Source organism: Eucyclogobius newberryi, unplaced genomic scaffold (genome assembly GCF_026437365.1).
Source record: "Eucyclogobius newberryi isolate DKJ021-1_F unplaced genomic scaffold, fEucNew1.0.hap1 SCAF_128, whole genome shotgun sequence".
Taxonomy (NCBI): Eukaryota; Metazoa; Chordata; class Actinopteri; order Gobiiformes; family Gobiidae; genus Eucyclogobius; species Eucyclogobius newberryi.
In genome coordinates, this window is record NW_027315755.1 from 185,453 (window position 1) to 202,500 (window position 17,048).

General features: G+C 49.1%; 24 non-coding genes and 1 pseudogene across 24 annotated transcripts; all 25 read left to right on the plus strand.

Moving 5' to 3' along the window:
• The first annotated feature begins 4,192 nt into the window (after nt 1–4,192).
• LOC140357532 (5S ribosomal RNA) lies at nt 4,193–4,311 on the plus strand (annotated as a pseudogene).
• A 145-nt stretch (nt 4,312–4,456) lies between these two features.
• Nucleotides 4,457–4,575, plus strand: LOC140357229 (5S ribosomal RNA). Its single transcript, XR_011926399.1, has one exon. It is a non-coding gene; the product is annotated as a 5S ribosomal RNA (ribosomal RNA).
• Nucleotides 4,576–4,725: 150 nt separating this feature from the next.
• Nucleotides 4,726–4,844, plus strand: LOC140357230 (5S ribosomal RNA). The gene has a single exon (XR_011926400.1). It is a non-coding gene; the product is annotated as a 5S ribosomal RNA (ribosomal RNA).
• A 156-nt stretch (nt 4,845–5,000) lies between these two features.
• Nucleotides 5,001–5,119, plus strand: LOC140357419 (5S ribosomal RNA). Its single transcript, XR_011926580.1, has one exon. It is a non-coding gene; the product is annotated as a 5S ribosomal RNA (ribosomal RNA).
• Nucleotides 5,120–5,276: 157 nt separating this feature from the next.
• On the plus strand, nt 5,277–5,395 carry LOC140357420 (5S ribosomal RNA). Its single transcript, XR_011926581.1, has one exon. It is a non-coding gene; the product is annotated as a 5S ribosomal RNA (ribosomal RNA).
• A 157-nt stretch (nt 5,396–5,552) lies between these two features.
• On the plus strand, nt 5,553–5,671 carry LOC140357423 (5S ribosomal RNA). The gene has a single exon (XR_011926583.1). It is a non-coding gene; the product is annotated as a 5S ribosomal RNA (ribosomal RNA).
• A 157-nt stretch (nt 5,672–5,828) lies between these two features.
• On the plus strand, nt 5,829–5,947 carry LOC140357424 (5S ribosomal RNA). Its single transcript, XR_011926584.1, has one exon. It is a non-coding gene; the product is annotated as a 5S ribosomal RNA (ribosomal RNA).
• A 157-nt stretch (nt 5,948–6,104) lies between these two features.
• On the plus strand, nt 6,105–6,223 carry LOC140357231 (5S ribosomal RNA). Its single transcript, XR_011926401.1, has one exon. It is a non-coding gene; the product is annotated as a 5S ribosomal RNA (ribosomal RNA).
• A 157-nt stretch (nt 6,224–6,380) lies between these two features.
• On the plus strand, nt 6,381–6,499 carry LOC140357425 (5S ribosomal RNA). Its single transcript, XR_011926585.1, has one exon. It is a non-coding gene; the product is annotated as a 5S ribosomal RNA (ribosomal RNA).
• Nucleotides 6,500–6,656: 157 nt separating this feature from the next.
• Nucleotides 6,657–6,775, plus strand: LOC140357426 (5S ribosomal RNA). The gene has a single exon (XR_011926586.1). It is a non-coding gene; the product is annotated as a 5S ribosomal RNA (ribosomal RNA).
• A 157-nt stretch (nt 6,776–6,932) lies between these two features.
• Nucleotides 6,933–7,051, plus strand: LOC140357232 (5S ribosomal RNA). Its single transcript, XR_011926402.1, has one exon. It is a non-coding gene; the product is annotated as a 5S ribosomal RNA (ribosomal RNA).
• A 157-nt stretch (nt 7,052–7,208) lies between these two features.
• Nucleotides 7,209–7,327, plus strand: LOC140357427 (5S ribosomal RNA). The gene has a single exon (XR_011926587.1). It is a non-coding gene; the product is annotated as a 5S ribosomal RNA (ribosomal RNA).
• A 157-nt stretch (nt 7,328–7,484) lies between these two features.
• On the plus strand, nt 7,485–7,603 carry LOC140357428 (5S ribosomal RNA). The gene has a single exon (XR_011926588.1). It is a non-coding gene; the product is annotated as a 5S ribosomal RNA (ribosomal RNA).
• A 157-nt stretch (nt 7,604–7,760) lies between these two features.
• LOC140357516 (5S ribosomal RNA) lies at nt 7,761–7,879 on the plus strand. Its single transcript, XR_011926625.1, has one exon. It is a non-coding gene; the product is annotated as a 5S ribosomal RNA (ribosomal RNA).
• Nucleotides 7,880–8,036: 157 nt separating this feature from the next.
• LOC140357233 (5S ribosomal RNA) lies at nt 8,037–8,155 on the plus strand. The gene has a single exon (XR_011926403.1). It is a non-coding gene; the product is annotated as a 5S ribosomal RNA (ribosomal RNA).
• Nucleotides 8,156–14,370: 6,215 nt separating this feature from the next.
• LOC140357527 (5S ribosomal RNA) lies at nt 14,371–14,489 on the plus strand. The gene has a single exon (XR_011926626.1). It is a non-coding gene; the product is annotated as a 5S ribosomal RNA (ribosomal RNA).
• Nucleotides 14,490–14,646: 157 nt separating this feature from the next.
• On the plus strand, nt 14,647–14,765 carry LOC140357539 (5S ribosomal RNA). The gene has a single exon (XR_011926627.1). It is a non-coding gene; the product is annotated as a 5S ribosomal RNA (ribosomal RNA).
• Nucleotides 14,766–14,921: 156 nt separating this feature from the next.
• On the plus strand, nt 14,922–15,040 carry LOC140357543 (5S ribosomal RNA). Its single transcript, XR_011926628.1, has one exon. It is a non-coding gene; the product is annotated as a 5S ribosomal RNA (ribosomal RNA).
• Nucleotides 15,041–15,197: 157 nt separating this feature from the next.
• On the plus strand, nt 15,198–15,316 carry LOC140357235 (5S ribosomal RNA). The gene has a single exon (XR_011926405.1). It is a non-coding gene; the product is annotated as a 5S ribosomal RNA (ribosomal RNA).
• Nucleotides 15,317–15,473: 157 nt separating this feature from the next.
• LOC140357236 (5S ribosomal RNA) lies at nt 15,474–15,592 on the plus strand. Its single transcript, XR_011926406.1, has one exon. It is a non-coding gene; the product is annotated as a 5S ribosomal RNA (ribosomal RNA).
• Nucleotides 15,593–15,749: 157 nt separating this feature from the next.
• Nucleotides 15,750–15,868, plus strand: LOC140357237 (5S ribosomal RNA). Its single transcript, XR_011926407.1, has one exon. It is a non-coding gene; the product is annotated as a 5S ribosomal RNA (ribosomal RNA).
• A 156-nt stretch (nt 15,869–16,024) lies between these two features.
• On the plus strand, nt 16,025–16,143 carry LOC140357429 (5S ribosomal RNA). The gene has a single exon (XR_011926589.1). It is a non-coding gene; the product is annotated as a 5S ribosomal RNA (ribosomal RNA).
• Nucleotides 16,144–16,300: 157 nt separating this feature from the next.
• LOC140357238 (5S ribosomal RNA) lies at nt 16,301–16,419 on the plus strand. Its single transcript, XR_011926408.1, has one exon. It is a non-coding gene; the product is annotated as a 5S ribosomal RNA (ribosomal RNA).
• A 156-nt stretch (nt 16,420–16,575) lies between these two features.
• On the plus strand, nt 16,576–16,694 carry LOC140357544 (5S ribosomal RNA). Its single transcript, XR_011926629.1, has one exon. It is a non-coding gene; the product is annotated as a 5S ribosomal RNA (ribosomal RNA).
• A 157-nt stretch (nt 16,695–16,851) lies between these two features.
• LOC140357545 (5S ribosomal RNA) lies at nt 16,852–16,970 on the plus strand. The gene has a single exon (XR_011926630.1). It is a non-coding gene; the product is annotated as a 5S ribosomal RNA (ribosomal RNA).
• Nucleotides 16,971–17,048: the final 78 nt, after the last annotated feature.

Consider the following 17,048-nt stretch of genomic DNA (forward strand, 5'->3'; position numbering starts at 1 on the left):
TCAGCCACGCGCAACAAGTGCGGAGCATGGGAGTGGGCTCTGTATTTTGGGCCCTGGGCACGGCGTGCTCGCGCGGTGTGGCCACGGTGGTGAGGCCTGGTGTCTTAGGCCAACCCACCCTGGTACACGCCGACCCAGAGGGCTCCTTCCTGGTCCTGGACTTCACGGACACAGTGAAGTTCAGACTAATTAACATCTACGCCCCGAACGATGATGGTCTGAGGAGGCAATTCTTCAAAAAAATATTTCGCTTTGCGAACGACAATACAATCATAATCGGTGACTTTAATACAACACTTTGCAAGACAGACATCGGCATTAACAACTCTTTTAAAAACAGCACTGCCAGGACAGCCCTGTTGGAAGAAGCCGCCAGCAGGAACCTGACGGAGGTGTGGCGGTTCCTCCACCCCTTCCTGAAGGATTTCTCCAGGCGGCAGGTCGTCCAGGGCGTCCTGAAGCAGTCCCGCATTGACCTCTGTTTTGCCTCCTCAGACCTGGCACAGAGAGTCAGTGGTGCTTCCTACAAGTGGTCAGGCTTGAGTGATCACTCCACTTTAGATATTTATTTTGGGTTAGTTTCATCACCGAGGAATGGAGGACTGTGGGTCCTAAACAGCTCCATCCTCGGTGATGAAACTTTTTGTAGGAAAATGGACTTTTTGTTTGATGTATTTGACATGGAGCTGGAGCTGATCGACAGCGTGGTCGATTGGTGGCCGACGGCAAAAACACGCATTAAAAAGCTCTGTGTCAATTACAGCAAACACAAGGCGTGGCTGTCGACCAGGAGGGAGACCGCTCTCCGCCAGCGCCTGCAGGTCCTGGACCAGGGCGCAGCTTCCACCACTGGCCCTGTGGATCCAGAGTACCTGGTGGTGCGCGCTGAGCTGGAGCAGCTGGAGGTAAGTAGGTGTCAGGGTGCAATTTTGAGGGCAAAAGCCAGACACACAGTCGAAGGAGAACGCTCGACAGCGTTCTTCTTCGGCTGTGAGAAGGTTACACAGGGAAAGATGCACATAGATAAGTTGATAGATAAGACAGGTAAGATTGTTTCCGAGGTAAGTGAGGTTTTAGAGACAGCGCAGGATTTCTATAGTAGGCTTTTTAGTTCAGACGGAGTGGCAGAGCAGGCTTTAGACCAGGCTGTAGGTGCTCTGGAGCGCACACTGAGCAGGGAGGATAGGGAGCTGTGCGACGCGCCTCTGTCTCTCATGGAGATAGAGGCTGCAGTCAAGAGTTTAAATACAGGGAAAAGCCCCGGAGAGGACGGACTAACCTGTGAGTTTTTCAAGCGTTTCGCTTCCAGGTTAGCTCCGATCCTACTCCTATTATATCAGGATTTTGAGAGTGAGAGTAGAGTTGGCGATGGTTTTGCGATGAGTGTCGTCACTCTGCTTTTTAAGAAGGGCGACAGGAGCAGCCTCGCCAACTACAGGCCCATTAGCCTTTTGAACGTAGACTATAAAATTTTAGCAAAGGTATTAGCAGGTAGGTTAAAGCGTGTGATTGGATCCGTCATACACCCCTCGCAGGCCTACAGCGTCCCCGGGAGGGACATCTCAGACACAGTTTTGTCTCTGAGATATCTCCTTCGGCAGATGCACGCGACCGGTGGTATTCACGTTAGTGTAGACTTTAACAAGGCGTTCGACAGAGTTGAGCATTCGTTCCTCTGGACTGTATTAGGTAAGTTAGGTTTCGGCGAACGGTTTGTTAATTGGCTACAGCTCATCTATTCCTTTGCGGTCAGTAAGGTCAAAGTCAACGGGTTTCTAACTGACTCTTTCCCCTTAAAAAGATCAGTCAGGCAGGGCTGTCCCCTCTCGTCGCTCCTCTACAGCATCGCCGCTGAGCCTTTGGCGGCCATGTTGAGGGCGGACGCGGCGGTGAGGGGACTGACCACGCCTGCGGGTAGGGAAGTCAAAATTTTTCAGTACGCAGATGACACGAATCTGATCCTCCGAGACGTGGAGAGCCTGAACGCCTCTCTCCACGTGCTCAATGTTTACGGCCTCGCTTCAGGGGCCAAAATCAATTTCGATAAAACCACGGTTAAATTTTGCGGCAGCGTCACGCCTGTTCCTCTCCCTGTCCAGCTCCGGGAGGCGGGGGACTCCTACAAGGTCCTCGGCGTCCCCCTGGGCAGAGACGAGGAGGCGTGTCGTACTGCACTTTGGTCGCCTTTGTGCGAGAAAATTACAGCGCGCTTGAATTTTTGGAGACGTCGTAATCTGACATTAAAAGGTAAAGTCTTAGTTGTAAATTCTTTGTGCATGTCCATGTTGAACCATGCACTCTCCGTGTACGGCCTGCCGGGGGTCTATGCTAACAAATTAAGGTTAGTGATAAACCACTTTTTGTGGAATCGTGAGAGGGGCTTTATTGCACATAAGGTTATGATAGGTGAGTACGATCAGGGAGGTTTAAAGTTAGCAGATTTAGAGTTAAGGAAGAAGGCCTTCAGGCTGAAAACAATTCGGAAATTTCTAGACGTTGAGGTAGATGCTCCATGGAAGGATTATATAGGTGAGTTTGTTAATAGTCTAGGTAAGTTTGGTGTTTATAATTTGTGTTTGTTGCCCCCTGTTTCGGTCCTGGAGGGCCTCCCCCCCTTCGAGAGGGAACTCTTGGAGGCGTGGAGGACTTTCAGGCCCCTGACTGTGGCGGTTCCAGACAGCGGTGAGGGTCTCGCGCACATGCCCCTCCGTCATAACCCTGACTTGCTCTCCGCTCCCCCCGGGAAGCGCGAGTGCATGATCAGTGGGGCGATGGAGGAGGCTGGGCTGGAATATGTAGGTAAGGTATTTGACGTGAAAGGTAATTTTAGTGTAGATTACATAGGGAAGTGTTTTAGGTTAGCAGGTAAAGTGTTTAGGAGAAAGTATATTAGTGGTATGGTAAGTATTTTTAACAGGAATCTGGTCAGGCATTGGGGAAGCACTTTGGGCCAAATGGGGAGCACGACAGGTAAGTTGAATTTTAATGTATTTGTTAGCACGGGGAGGTTTAGGATTTTCACAGACCTACCCACCCGCATCCTGTATCAGTTGTTGTTGCCGGGAGTGCTCGGGCGTCCCGCCTCGGAACACAAATGGTCATTAACATTCCCCGCACGCACCATCGCAACCATCTGGGCCAACATCTTTAATTGGTACACCCCACATAACGTAGGTCATTTTGACTTCAGATTTAGACACAGGATCGTCTTTACATCCGCAGCACTGCACGCATTTCTTCCCGACAGCTACGCTGCGGACTGCCCCGTGTGCCACGGACCCCCCGAGACCCTGGAGCACATGCTGTACACCTGCCCGGCCGTCCGCCCGTTCTGGTCCCGACTGCAGGACCTCCTCGCTCGGAGGCTGTCCTGGAGGCTCCCACCGCCGGCGGCCCTAGGAGGGGACGACCAGGAGCCCTGGCTCCTCCTCTTTGGTCCCGGACAGAGTCGCTCTGGAGCCAACACCCATCTCGCCCGACTAACCCTCTCCATAGCCCGGTACACATTATATCTCAACAGGAACATCCATCTCCGTGACAATAAAACAGCAGCACCCTGGCCCATCTTCAAAGGACTCTTGGCCGCACACCTCCGACACCTCCACATGGCAGCAGAGCACCGGTTCATCACCCACCTCGTCCCCCACAACACCCTGATCCACCTCACACCCTCTGGAAACCTGGACATCCTCTTCTGACCCCGGCATCACCCCCCCCAACCACGGCATCACCCCCCATCACTGAAGAATGTTTGGAGAATGATTGTGTGTTTGATTTTCTGTAAATTTTTGTCTCGTCTCCCCCTGCCCTTGTGTATCCCATTCCCTTGCCCTTGTGTGTCATGTATGTCTGTACATTCATGTAAATATATGTAAATACTTGTTTTAAGATGTTTTTGATAATAAAAGATAAAAAAAAAAAAAAAAGACCAGCCCGATCTCGTCTGATCTCGGAAGCCAAGCAGGGTTGGGCCTGGTTAGTACTTGGATGGGAGACCGCCTGGGAATACCAGGTGCTGTGAGCATTTTCACACTTTTTCACCTGTCAAAAAAAAAAAAAAAAAAAAAAAAAGAAGTTTTTCATTGAGATATCCCAATTTTGACCGAGCAAGTGGCGTGAAGGTACTCTTCACGAAAAGACAGTGTTTGATGCAAAAAAAGCCATTTATACGAGTTTTGACCTGGAACATTTCGCTCACGGCCATACCACCCTGGAACAGCCCGATCTCGTTTGATCTCGGAAGCCAAGCGGGGTTGGGCCTTGTTAGTACTTGGATGGAACACCGCCTGGGAATACCAGGTGCTGTGAGCATTTTCACACTTTTTCACCCGTCAAAAAAAAAAAAGAAGTTTTTCATTGAGATATCCCAATTTTGACCGAGCAAGTGGCGTGAAGGTACTCTTCACGAAAAGACAGTGTTTGATATAAAAAAGGCCGTTTTGACCTGGAACATTTCGCTCACGGCCATACCACCCTGGACCAGCCCGATCTCGTCTGATCTCGGAAGCCAAGCAGGGTTGGGCCTGGTTAGTACTTGGATGGGAGACCGCCTGGGAATACCAGGTGCTGTGAGCATTTTCACACTTTTTCACCTGTCAAAAAAAAAAAAAAAAAGAAGTTTTTCATTGAGATATCCCAATTTTGACCGAGCAAGTGGCGTGAAGGTACTCTTCACGAAAAGACAGTGTTTGATATAAAAAAGGCCGTTTTGACCTGGAACATTTCGCTCACGGCCATACCACCCTGGACCAGCCCGATCTCGTCTGATCTCGGAAGCCAAGCAGGGTTGGGCCTGGTTAGTACTTGGATGGGAGACCGCCTGGGAATACCAGGTGCTGTGAGCATTTTCACACTTTTTCACCTGTCAAAAAAAAAAAAAAAAAAAAAAAGAAGTTTTTCATTGAGATATCCCAATTTTGACCGAGCAAGTGGCGTGAAGGTACTCTTCACGAAAAGACAGTGTTTGATATAAAAAAGGCCGTTTTGACCTGGAACATTTCGCTCACGGCCATACCAGCCTGGACCAGCCCGATCTCGTCTGATCTCGGAAGCCAAGCAGGGTTGGGCCTGGTTAGTACTTGGATGGGAGACCGCCTGGGAATACCAGGTGCTGTGAGCATTTTCACACTTTTTCACCTGTCAAAAAAAAAAAAAAAAAAAAAAAAGAAGTTTTTCATTGAGATATCCCAATTTTGACCGAGCAAGTGGCGTGAAGGTACTCTTCACGAAAAGACAGTGTTTGATATAAAAAAGGCCGTTTTGACCTGGAACATTTCGCTCACGGCCATACCAGCCTGGACCAGCCCGATCTCGTCTGATCTCGGAAGCCAAGCAGGGTTGGGCCTGGTTAGTACTTGGATGGGAGACCGCCTGGGAATACCAGGTGCTGTGAGCATTTTCACACTTTTTCACCTGTCAAAAAAAAAAAAAAAAAAAAAAAAGAAGTTTTTCATTGAGATATCCCAATTTTGACCGAGCAAGTGGCGTGAAGGTACTCTTCACGAAAAGACAGTGTTTGATATAAAAAAGGCCGTTTTGACCTGGAACATTTCGCTCACGGCCATACCAGCCTGGACCAGCCCGATCTCGTCTGATCTCGGAAGCCAAGCAGGGTTGGGCCTGGTTAGTACTTGGATGGGAGACCGCCTGGGAATACCAGGTGCTGTGAGCATTTTCACACTTTTTCACCTGTCAAAAAAAAAAAAAAAAAAAAAAAAGAAGTTTTTCATTGAGATATCCCAATTTTGACCGAGCAAGTGGCGTGAAGGTACTCTTCACGAAAAGACAGTGTTTGATATAAAAAAGGCCGTTTTGACCTGGAACATTTCGCTCACGGCCATACCAGCCTGGACCAGCCCGATCTCGTCTGATCTCGGAAGCCAAGCAGGGTTGGGCCTGGTTAGTACTTGGATGGGAGACCGCCTGGGAATACCAGGTGCTGTGAGCATTTTCACACTTTTTCACCTGTCAAAAAAAAAAAAAAAAAAAAAAAAGAAGTTTTTCATTGAGATATCCCAATTTTGACCGAGCAAGTGGCGTGAAGGTACTCTTCACGAAAAGACAGTGTTTGATATAAAAAAGGCCGTTTTGACCTGGAACATTTCGCTCACGGCCATACCACCCTGGACCAGCCCGATCTCGTCTGATCTCGGAAGCCAAGCAGGGTTGGGCCTGGTTAGTACTTGGATGGGAGACCGCCTGGGAATACCAGGTGCTGTGAGCATTTTCACACTTTTTCACCTGTCAAAAAAAAAAAAAAAAAAAAAAAAGAAGTTTTTCATTGAGATATCCCAATTTTGACCGAGCAAGTGGCGTGAAGGTACTCTTCACGAAAAGACAGTGTTTGATATAAAAAAGGCCGTTTTGACCTGGAACATTTCGCTCACGGCCATACCAGCCTGGACCAGCCCGATCTCGTCTGATCTCGGAAGCCAAGCAGGGTTGGGCCTGGTTAGTACTTGGATGGGAGACCGCCTGGGAATACCAGGTGCTGTGAGCATTTTCACACTTTTTCACCTGTCAAAAAAAAAAAAAAAAAAAAAAAAGAAGTTTTTCATTGAGATATCCCAATTTTGACCGAGCAAGTGGCGTGAAGGTACTCTTCACGAAAAGACAGTGTTTGATATAAAAAAGGCCGTTTTGACCTGGAACATTTCGCTCACGGCCATACCAGCCTGGACCAGCCCGATCTCGTCTGATCTCGGAAGCCAAGCAGGGTTGGGCCTGGTTAGTACTTGGATGGGAGACCGCCTGGGAATACCAGGTGCTGTGAGCATTTTCACACTTTTTCACCTGTCAAAAAAAAAAAAAAAAAAAAAAAAGAAGTTTTTCATTGAGATATCCCAATTTTGACCGAGCAAGTGGCGTGAAGGTACTCTTCACGAAAAGACAGTGTTTGATATAAAAAAGGCCGTTTTGACCTGGAACATTTCGCTCACGGCCATACCACCCTGGACCAGCCCGATCTCGTCTGATCTCGGAAGCCAAGCAGGGTTGGGCCTGGTTAGTACTTGGATGGGAGACCGCCTGGGAATACCAGGTGCTGTGAGCATTTTCACACTTTTTCACCTGTCAAAAAAAAAAAAAAAAAAAAAAAAGAAGTTTTTCATTGAGATATCCCAATTTTGACCGAGCAAGTGGCGTGAAGGTACTCTTCACGAAAAGACAGTGTTTGATATAAAAAAGGCCGTTTTGACCTGGAACATTTCGCTCACGGCCATACCAGCCTGGACCAGCCCGATCTCGTCTGATCTCGGAAGCCAAGCAGGGTTGGGCCTGGTTAGTACTTGGATGGGAGACCGCCTGGGAATACCAGGTGCTGTGAGCATTTTCACACTTTTTCACCTGTCAAAAAAAAAAAAAAAAAAAAAAAAGAAGTTTTTCATTGAGATATCCCAATTTTGACCGAGCAAGTGGCGTGAAGGTACTCTTCACGAAAAGACAGTGTTTGATATAAAAAAGGCCGTTTTGACCTGGAACATTTCGCTCACGGCCATACCAGCCTGGACCAGCCCGATCTCGTCTGATCTCGGAAGCCAAGCAGGGTTGGGCCTGGTTAGTACTTGGATGGGAGACCGCCTGGGAATACCAGGTGCTGTGAGCATTTTCACACTTTTTCACCTGTCAAAAAAAAAAAAAAAAAAAAAAAAGAAGTTTTTCATTGAGATATCCCAATTTTGACCGAGCAAGTGGCGTGAAGGTACTCTTCACGAAAAGACAGTGTTTGATATAAAAAAGGCCGTTTTGACCTGGAACATTTCGCTCACGGCCATACCACCCTGGACCTGCCCGATCTCGTCTGATCTCGGAAGCCAAGCAGGGTTGGGCCTGGTTAGTACTTGGATGGGAGACCGCCTGGGAATACCAGGTGCTGTGAGCATTTTCACACTTTTTCACCTGTCAAAAAAAAAAAAAGAAAAAAAAAAGAAGTTTTTCATTGAGATATCCCAATTTTGACCGAGCAAGTGGCGTGAAGGTACTCTTCACGAAAAGACAGTGTTTGATATAAAAAAGGCCGTTTTGACCTGGAACATTTCGCTCACGGCCATACCACCCTGGACCAGCCCGATCTCGTCTGATCTCGGAAGCCAAGCAGGGTTGGGCCTGGTTAGTACTTGGATGGGAGACCGCCTGGGAATACCAGGTGCTGTGAGCATTTTCACACTTTTTCACCTGTCAAAAAAAAAAAAAAGAAAAAAAAAAAAAAGAAGTTTTTCATTGAGATATCCCAATTTTGACCGAGCAAGTGGCGTGAAGGTACTCTTCACGAAAAGACAGTGTTTGATATAAAAAAGGCCGTTTTGACCTGGAACATTTCGCTCACGGCCATACCACCCTGGACCAGCCCCTTTGCAATCAGTGCAGGTGCGTGCAATTTGTGGTGTGCTGCATGGTCTGGAGCTGGAGGTTTGGGAGTTTTTTTTTGAGTTTTTAATCGTTATTTTGGTCATTTTCATTTACTTTTTTCAGTTCTTTTGTTTGTTCCCCTCCCAGTAAACTTACTGGGAGGTGGATTTTTTGTTTTTTGTGAGCATGGCTCAAAGGACGGACAACACGGCATCGGACACTGGAATGGACACGACAAAGGCAAGACAAAGTTTGAAAGAATCTGTAAATAATAGAAAGAACGAAGAAAGAAGAATGAAATTTATGAAAGAACTCACTGTGGTGTTGGAGTTGACGGAGGGAGCACAAATCACGCCACTAGCTTTTTTGAAATCGACTCAGGAGGTGTGCGGCTCCATAGTAGCGTGCAGACTCATCTCGAAGGACAAATATGAAGTAACCGTCAGTACCACTAAAGCGAAGGAGCGGCTCCTGGACGGGTACTGCATTGGAGGAGTCAGGGTTCACGCCCGTGACATCTCGGTGGATGAGCTGGTCGTGTCCTTCATGGGGCTGCCGGCTTATATCGAGGACGAGGAGATCCTGGCCAAGCTCTACGCCTGGGGGGTCTCTGCGGTCTCCGAGGTGAGGAGGAGAATGTGGCCGGGGACGAACGTGGCGGACGGCACCAGGTTTGTACGGGTAAGGTTCACGGACACGGTGCAGTCCTTACCGTATTCTGTCAGGTTTGACACCGCGGGGGGCCCCGAGTACTTCAGGGTAATACACGACAGGCAGGTGCGGGTGTGTAGGGGGTGTCTCCAGCCTGGCCATATTCTGAGGGAGTGCCCTGACTTTCTGTGCCGCAACTGCGGGAGCCAGGGGCATTACGCGCGCGAGTGCGTCGCGCAGCGGGCCCCGAAGTGCAGAGAGTGCCGCATGTTCCGCCACTTATGTCCGTGTGGTGCGGGTGACAGAGAGGAGGACAGAGGGGAGGACAGAGGGGAGGACAGGGAGGACGCCATTGGAGGAGAGAGCAGTGACGTGGCCCAGAACGTGCCCGCAACTGCTCTCTCCGAAGTAGAGGAGTTTTTGGAGGAGGAGGCTGTGGAGGAGTCAGGGGAGCCAGAGGTGTCTGGCTCCTCTTGCTCCTCTGACTCCTCAGACGAGGAGGCGTCCGTCGCACTGGAGATGGTGCTCGGCTCAGCGCTGGCGTCTGGGAAGGTGGGAGCAGGACAAACTGCTCCTCCTGACCAGAGGGAGGGGACTCGTGAGGGTCCAACTCCTAAGCCCGTGGAGGAAGAGGCTGAACCCGGGAGGAGGATGGGTGCGGGACAGGCCCCGCATCTTACCTCCAAAGGGGGGGACATCACCACAGGGCTGGGTGATGATCCCAAGCTCCAGTCGGACGGTGGTAAGAGGGGACAGGTGGAGAAGAAGGATAAGAAAGGGGCAAGACGCAGGAAGCAGGTGGCAGGAGACGGAGAGGGCGCTGCTGCTGAGAGCGGCTCTGCCTCCTCCGTTCCAACCACTTCAAAAGCGCCAGCAGAAAGCTCCATCAACCCACCATCCTCCACACGCAGCTCTGCCCCACGAGGTGAGCTCGAGACTGTTTTTAATGATGACTTCATGGATTTCTCCACCCGTGAAGTCAGAAAAAGAGTGTGGCAGTCGGATGCGACGGGCGCCAAAAAGAAGTCTAAATAAAAGATGGGTTACATCCTCCAAAGTCTCCTCTTAATGGCGTTCTCCTTGTCCTCTTGGAACGCAGGCGGCCTGCGGAGCCCAGTGCGGATGCAGAGCGCGTTACACTTTTCCAAGTGGGACGTGCTCTGCATCCAAGAAACGCACTGGGATGTCAGCCACGCGCAACAAGTGCGGAGCATGGGAGTAGGCTCTGTATTTTGGGCCCTGGGCACGGCGTGCTCGCGCGGTGTGGCCACGGTGGTGAGGCCTGGTGTCTTAGGCCAACCCACCCTGGTACACGCCGACCCAGAGGGCTCCTTCCTGGTCCTGGACTTCACGGACACAGTGAAGTTCAGACTAATTAACATCTACGCCCCGAACGATGATGGTCTGAGGAGGCAATTCTTCAAAAAAATATTTCGCTTTGCGAACGACAATACAATCATAATCGGTGACTTTAATACAACACTTTGCAAGACAGACATCGGCATTAACAACTCTTTTAAAAACAGCACTGCCAGGACAGCCCTGTTGGAAGAAGCCGCCAGCAGGAACCTGACGGAGGTGTGGCGGTTCGTCCACCCCTTCCTGAAGGATTTCTCCAGGCGGCAGGTCGTCCAGGGCGTCCTGAAGCAGTCCCGCATTGACCTCTGTTTTGCCTCCTCAGACCTGGCACAGAGAGTCAGTGGTGCTTCCTACAAGTGGTCAGGCTTGAGTGATCACTCCACTTTAGATATTTATTTTGGGTTAGTTTCATCACCGAGGAATGGAGGACTGTGGGTCCTAAACAGCTCCATCCTCGGTGATGAAACTTTTTGTAGGAAAATGGACTTTTTGTTTGATGTATTTGACATGGAGCTGGAGCTGATCGACAGCGTGGTCGATTGGTGGCCGACGGCAAAAACACGCATTAAAAAGCTCTGTGTCAATTACAGCAAACACAAGGCGTGGCTGTCGACCAGGAGGGAGACCGCTCTCCGCCAGCGCCTGCAGGTCCTGGACCAGGGCGCAGCTTCCACCACTGGCCCTGTGGATCCAGAGTACCTGGTGGTGCGCGCTGAGCTGGAGCAGCTGGAGGTAAGTAGGTGTCAGGGTGCAATTTTGAGGGCAAAAGCCAGACACACAGTCGAGGGAGAACGCTCGACAGCGTTCTTCTTCGGCTGTGAGAAGGTTACACAGGGAAAGATGCACATAGATAAGTTGATAGATAAGACAGGTAAGATTGTTTCCGAGGTAAGTGAGGTTTTAGAGACAGCGCAGGATTTCTATAGTAGGCTTTTTAGTTCAGACGGAGTGGCAGAGCAGGCTTTAGACCAGGCTGTAGGTGCTCTGGAGCGCACACTGAGCAGGGAGGATAGGGAGCTGTGCGACGCGCCTCTGTCTCTCATGGAGATAGAGGCTGCAGTCAAGAGTTTAAATACAGGGAAAAGCCCCGGAGAGGACGGACTAACCTGTGAGTTTTTCAAGCGTTTCGCTTCCAGGTTAGCTCCGATCCTACTCCTATTATATCAGGATTTTGAGAGTGAGAGTAGAGTTGGCGATGGTTTTGCGATGAGTGTCGTCACTCTGCTTTTTAAGAAGGGCGACAGGAGCAGCCTCGCCAACTACAGGCCCATTAGCCTTTTGAACGTAGACTATAAAATTTTAGCAAAGGTATTAGCAGGTAGGTTAAAGCGTGTGATTGGATCCGTCATACACCCCTCGCAGGCCTACAGCGTCCCCGGGAGGGACATCTCAGACACAGTTTTGTCTCTGAGATATCTCCTTCGGCAGATGCACGCGACCGGTGGTATTCACGTTAGTGTAGACTTTAACAAGGCGTTCGACAGAGTTGAGCATTCGTTCCTCTGGACTGTATTAGGTAAGTTAGGTTTCGGTGAACGGTTTGTTAATTGGCTACAGCTCATCTATTCCTTTGCGGTCAGTAAGGTCAAAGTCAACGGGTTTCTAACTGACTCTTTCCCCTTAAAAAGATCAGTCAGGCAGGGCTGTCCCCTCTCGTCGCTCCTCTACAGCATCGCCGCTGAGCCTTTGGCGGCCATGTTGAGGGCGGACGCGGCGGTGAGGGGACTGACCACGCCTGCGGGTAGGGAAGTCAAAATTTTTCAGTACGCAGATGACACGAATCTGATCCTCCGAGACGTGGAGAGCCTGAACGCCTCTCTCCACGTGCTCAATGTTTACGGCCTCGCTTCAGGGGCCAAAATCAATTTCGATAAAACCACGGTTAAATTTTGCGGCAGCGTCACGCCTGTTCCTCTCCCTGTCCAGCTCCGGGAGGCCGGGGACTCCTACAAGGTCCTCGGCGTCCCCCTGGGCAGAGACGAGGAGGCGTGTCGTACTGCACTTTGGTCGCCTTTGTGCGAGAAAATTACAGCGCGCTTGAATTTTTGGAGACGTCGTAATCTGACATTAAAAGGTAAAGTCTTAGTTGTAAATTCTTTGTGCATGTCCATGTTGAACCATGCACTCTCCGTGTACGGCCTGCCGGGGGTCTATGCTAACAAATTAAGGTTAGTGATAAACCACTTTTTGTGGAATCGTGAGAGGGGCTTTATTGCACATAAGGTTATGATAGGTGAGTACGATCAGGGAGGTTTAAAGTTAGCAGATTTAGAGTTAAGGAAGAAGGCCTTCAGGCTGAAAACAATTCGGAAATTTCTAGACGTTGAGGTAGATGCTCCATGGAAGGATTATATAGGTGAGTTTGTTAATAGTCTAGGTAAGTTTGGTGTTTATAATTTGTGTTTGTTGCCCCCTGTTTCGGTCCTGGAAGGCCTCCCCCCCTTCGAGAGGGAACTCTTGGAGGCGTGGAGGACTTTCAGGCCCCTGACTGTGGCGGTTCCAGACAGCGGTGAGGGTCTCGCGCACATGCCCCTCCGTCATAACCCTGACTTGCTCTCCGCTCCCCCCGGGAAGCGCGAGTGCATGATCAGTGGGGCGATGGAGGAGGCTGGGCTGGAATATGTAGGTAAGGTATTTGACGTGAAAGGTAATTTTAGTGTAGATTATATAGGGAAGTGTTTTAGGTTAGCAGGTAAAGTGTTTAGGAAAAAGTATATTAGTGGTATGGTAAGTATTTTTAACAGGAATCTGGTCAGGCATTGGGGAAGCACTTTGGGCCAAATGGGGAGCACGACAGGTAAGTTGAATTTTAATGTATTTGTTAGCACGGGGAGGTTTAGGATTTTCACAGACCTACCCACCCGCATCCTGTATCAGTTGTTGTTGCCGGGAGTGCTCGGGCGTCCCGCCTCGGAACACAAATGGTCATTAACATTCCCCGCACGCACCATCGCAACCATCTGGGCCAACATCTTTAATTGGTACACCCCACATAACGTAGGTCATTTTGACTTCAGATTTAGACACAGGATCGTCTTTACATCCGCAGCACTGCACGCATTTCTTCCCGACAGCTACGCTGCGGACTGCCCCGTGTGCCACGGACCCCCCGAGACCCTGGAGCACATGCTGTACACCTGCCCGGCCGTCCGCCCGTTCTGGTCCCGACTGCAGGACCTCCTCGCTCGGAGGCTGTCCTGGAGGCTCCCACCGCCGGCGGCCCTAGGAGGGGACGACCAGGAGCCCTGGCTCCTCCTCTTTGGTCCCGGACAGAGTCGCTCTGGAGCCAACACCCATCTCGCCCGACTAACCCTCTCCATAGCCCGGTACACATTATATCTCAACAGGAACATCCATCTCCGTGACAATAAAACAGCAGCACCCTGGCCCATCTTCAAAGGACTCTTGGCCGCACACCTCCGACACCTCCACATGGCAGCAGAGCACCGGTTCATCACCCACCTCGTCCCCCACAACACCCTGATCCACCTCACACCCTCTGGAAACCTGGACATCCTCTTCTGACCCCGGCATCACCCCCCCCAACCACGGCATCACCCCCCATCACTGAAGAATGTTTGGAGAATGATTGTGTGTTTGATTTTCTGTAATTTTTTTGTCTCGTCTCCCCCTGCCCTTGTGTATCCTATTCCCTTGCCCTTGTGTGTCATGTATGTCTGTACATTCATGTAAATATATGTAAATACTTGTTTTAAGATGTTTTTGATAATAAAAGATAAAAAAAAAAAAAAAAAAAAAGACCAGCCCGATCTCGTCTGATCTCGGAAGCCAAGCAGGGTTGGGCCTGGTTAGTACTTGGATGGGAGACCGCCTGGGAATACCAGGTGCTGTGAGCATTTTCACACTTTTTCACCTGTCAAAAAAAAAAAAAAAAAAAAAAAAGAAGTTTTTCATTGAGATATCCCAATTTTGACCGAGCAAGTGGCGTGAAGGTACTCTTCACGAAAAGACAGTGTTTGATATAAAAAAGGCCGTTTTGACCTGGAACATTTCGCTCACGGCCATACCACCCTGGACCTGCCCGATCTCGTCTGATCTCGGAAGCCAAGCAGGGTTGGGCCTGGTTAGTACTTGGATGGGAGACCGCCTGGGAATACCAGGTGCTGTGAGCATTTTCACACTTTTTCACCTGTCAAAAAAAAAAAAAAAAAAAAAAAAGAAGTTTTTCATTGAGATATCCCAATTTTGACCGAGCAAGTGGCGTGAAGGTACTCTTCACGAAAAGACAGTGTTTGATATAAAAAAGGCCGTTTTGACCTGGAACATTTCGCTCACGGCCATACCACCCTGGACCTGCCCGATCTCGTCTGATCTCGGAAGCCAAGCAGGGTTGGGCCTGGTTAGTACTTGGATGGGAGACCGCCTGGGAATACCAGGTGCTGTGAGCATTTTCACACTTTTTCACCTGTCAAAAAAAAAAAAAAAAAAAAAAAGAAGTTTTTCATTGAGATATCCCAATTTTGACCGAGCAAGTGGCGTGAAGGTACTCTTCACGAGAAGACAGTGTTTGATATAAAAAAGGCCGTTTTGACCTGGAACATTTCGCTCACGGCCATACCACCCTGGACCTGCCCGATCTCGTCTGATCTCGGAAGCCAAGCAGGGTTGGGCCTGGTTAGTACTTGGATGGGAGACCGCCTGGGAATACCAGGTGCTGTGAGCATTTTCACACTTTTTCACCTGTCAAAAAAAAAAAAAAAAAAAAAAAAGAAGTTTTTCATTGAGATATCCCAATTTTGACCGAGCAAGTGGCGTGAAGGTACTCTTCACGAAAAGACAGTGTTTGATATAAAAAAGGCCGTTTTGACCTGGAACATTTCGCTCACGGCCATACCACCCTGGACCAGCCCGATCTCGTCTGATCTCGGAAGCCAAGCAGGGTTGGGCCTGGTTAGTACTTGGATGGGAGACCGCCTGGGAATACCAGGTGCTGTGAGCATTTTCACACTTTTTCACCTGTCAAAAAAAAAAAAAAAAAAAAAAAAGAAGTTTTTCATTGAGATATCCCAATTTTGACCGAGCAAGTGGCGTGAAGGTACTCTTCACGAAAAGACAGTGTTTGATATAAAAAAGGCCGTTTTGACCTGGAACATTTCGCTCACGGCCATACCACCCTGGACCAGCCCGATCTCGTCTGATCTCGGAAGCCAAGCAGGGTTGGGCCTGGTTAGTACTTGGATGGGAGACCGCCTGGGAATACCAGGTGCTGTGAGCATTTTCACACTTTTTCACCTGTCAAAAAAAAAAAAAAAAAAAAAAAAGAAGTTTTTCATTGAGATATCCCAATTTTGACCGAGCAAGTGGCGTGAAGGTACTCTTCACGAAAAGACAGTGTTTGATATAAAAAAGGCCGTTTTGACCTGGAACATTTCGCTCACGGCCATACCACCCTGGACCAGCCCGATCTCGTCTGATCTCGGAAGCCAAGCAGGGTTGGGCCTGGTTAGTACTTGGATGGGAGACCGCCTGGGAATACCAGGTGCTGTGAGCATTTTCACACTTTTTCACCTGTCAAAAAAAAAAAAAAAAAAAAAAAGAAGTTTTTCATTGAGATATCCCAATTTTGACCGAGCAAGTGGCGTGAAGGTACTCTTCACGAAAAGACAGTGTTTGATATAAAAAAGGCCGTTTTGACCTGGAACATTTCGCTCACGGCCATACCAGCCTGGACCAGCCCGATCTCGTCTGATCTCGGAAGCCAAGCAGGGTTGGGCCTGGTTAGTACTTGGATGGGAGACCGCCTGGGAATACCAGGTGCTGTGAGCATTTTCACACTTTTTCACCTGTCAAAAAAAAAAAAAAAAAAAAAAAAGAAGTTTTTCATTGAGATATCCCAATTTTGACCGAGCAAGTGGCGTGAAGGTACTCTTCACGAAAAGACAGTGTTTGATATAAAAAAGGCCGTTTTGACCTGGAACATTTCGCTCACGGCCATACCACCCTGGACCAGCCCGATCTCGTCTGATCTCGGAAGCCAAGCAGGGTTGGGCCTGGTTAGTACTTGGATGGGAGACCGCCTGGGAATACCAGGTGCTGTGAGCATTTTCACACTTTTTCACCTGTCAAAAAAAAAAAAAAAAAAAAAAAGAAGTTTTTCATTGAGATATCCCAATTTTGACCGAGCAAGTGGCGTGAAGGTACTCTTCACGAAAAGACAGTGTTTGATATAAAAAAGGCCGTTTTGACCTGGAACATTTCGCTCACGGCCATACCACCCTGGACCTGCCCGATCTCGTCTGATCTCGGAAGCCAAGCAGGGTTGGGCCTGGTTAGTACTTGGATGGGAGACCGCCTGGGAATACCAGGTGCTGTGAGCATTTTCACACTTTTTCACCTGTCAAAAAAAAAAAAAAAAAAAAAAAAGAAGTTTTTCATTGAGATATCCCAATTTTGACCGAGCAAGTGGCGTGAAGGTACTCTTCACGAGAAGACAGTGTTTGATATAAAAAAGGCCGTTTTGACCTGGAACATTTCGCTCACGGCCATACCACCCTGGACCTGCCCGATCTCGTCTGATCTCGGAAGCCAAGCAGGGTTGGGCCTGGTTAGTACTTGGATGGGAGACCGCCTGGGAATACCAGGTGCTGTGAGCATTTTCACACTTTTTCACCTGTCAAAAAAAAAAAAAAAAAAAAAAAAGAAGTTTTTCATTGAGATATCCCAATTTTGAC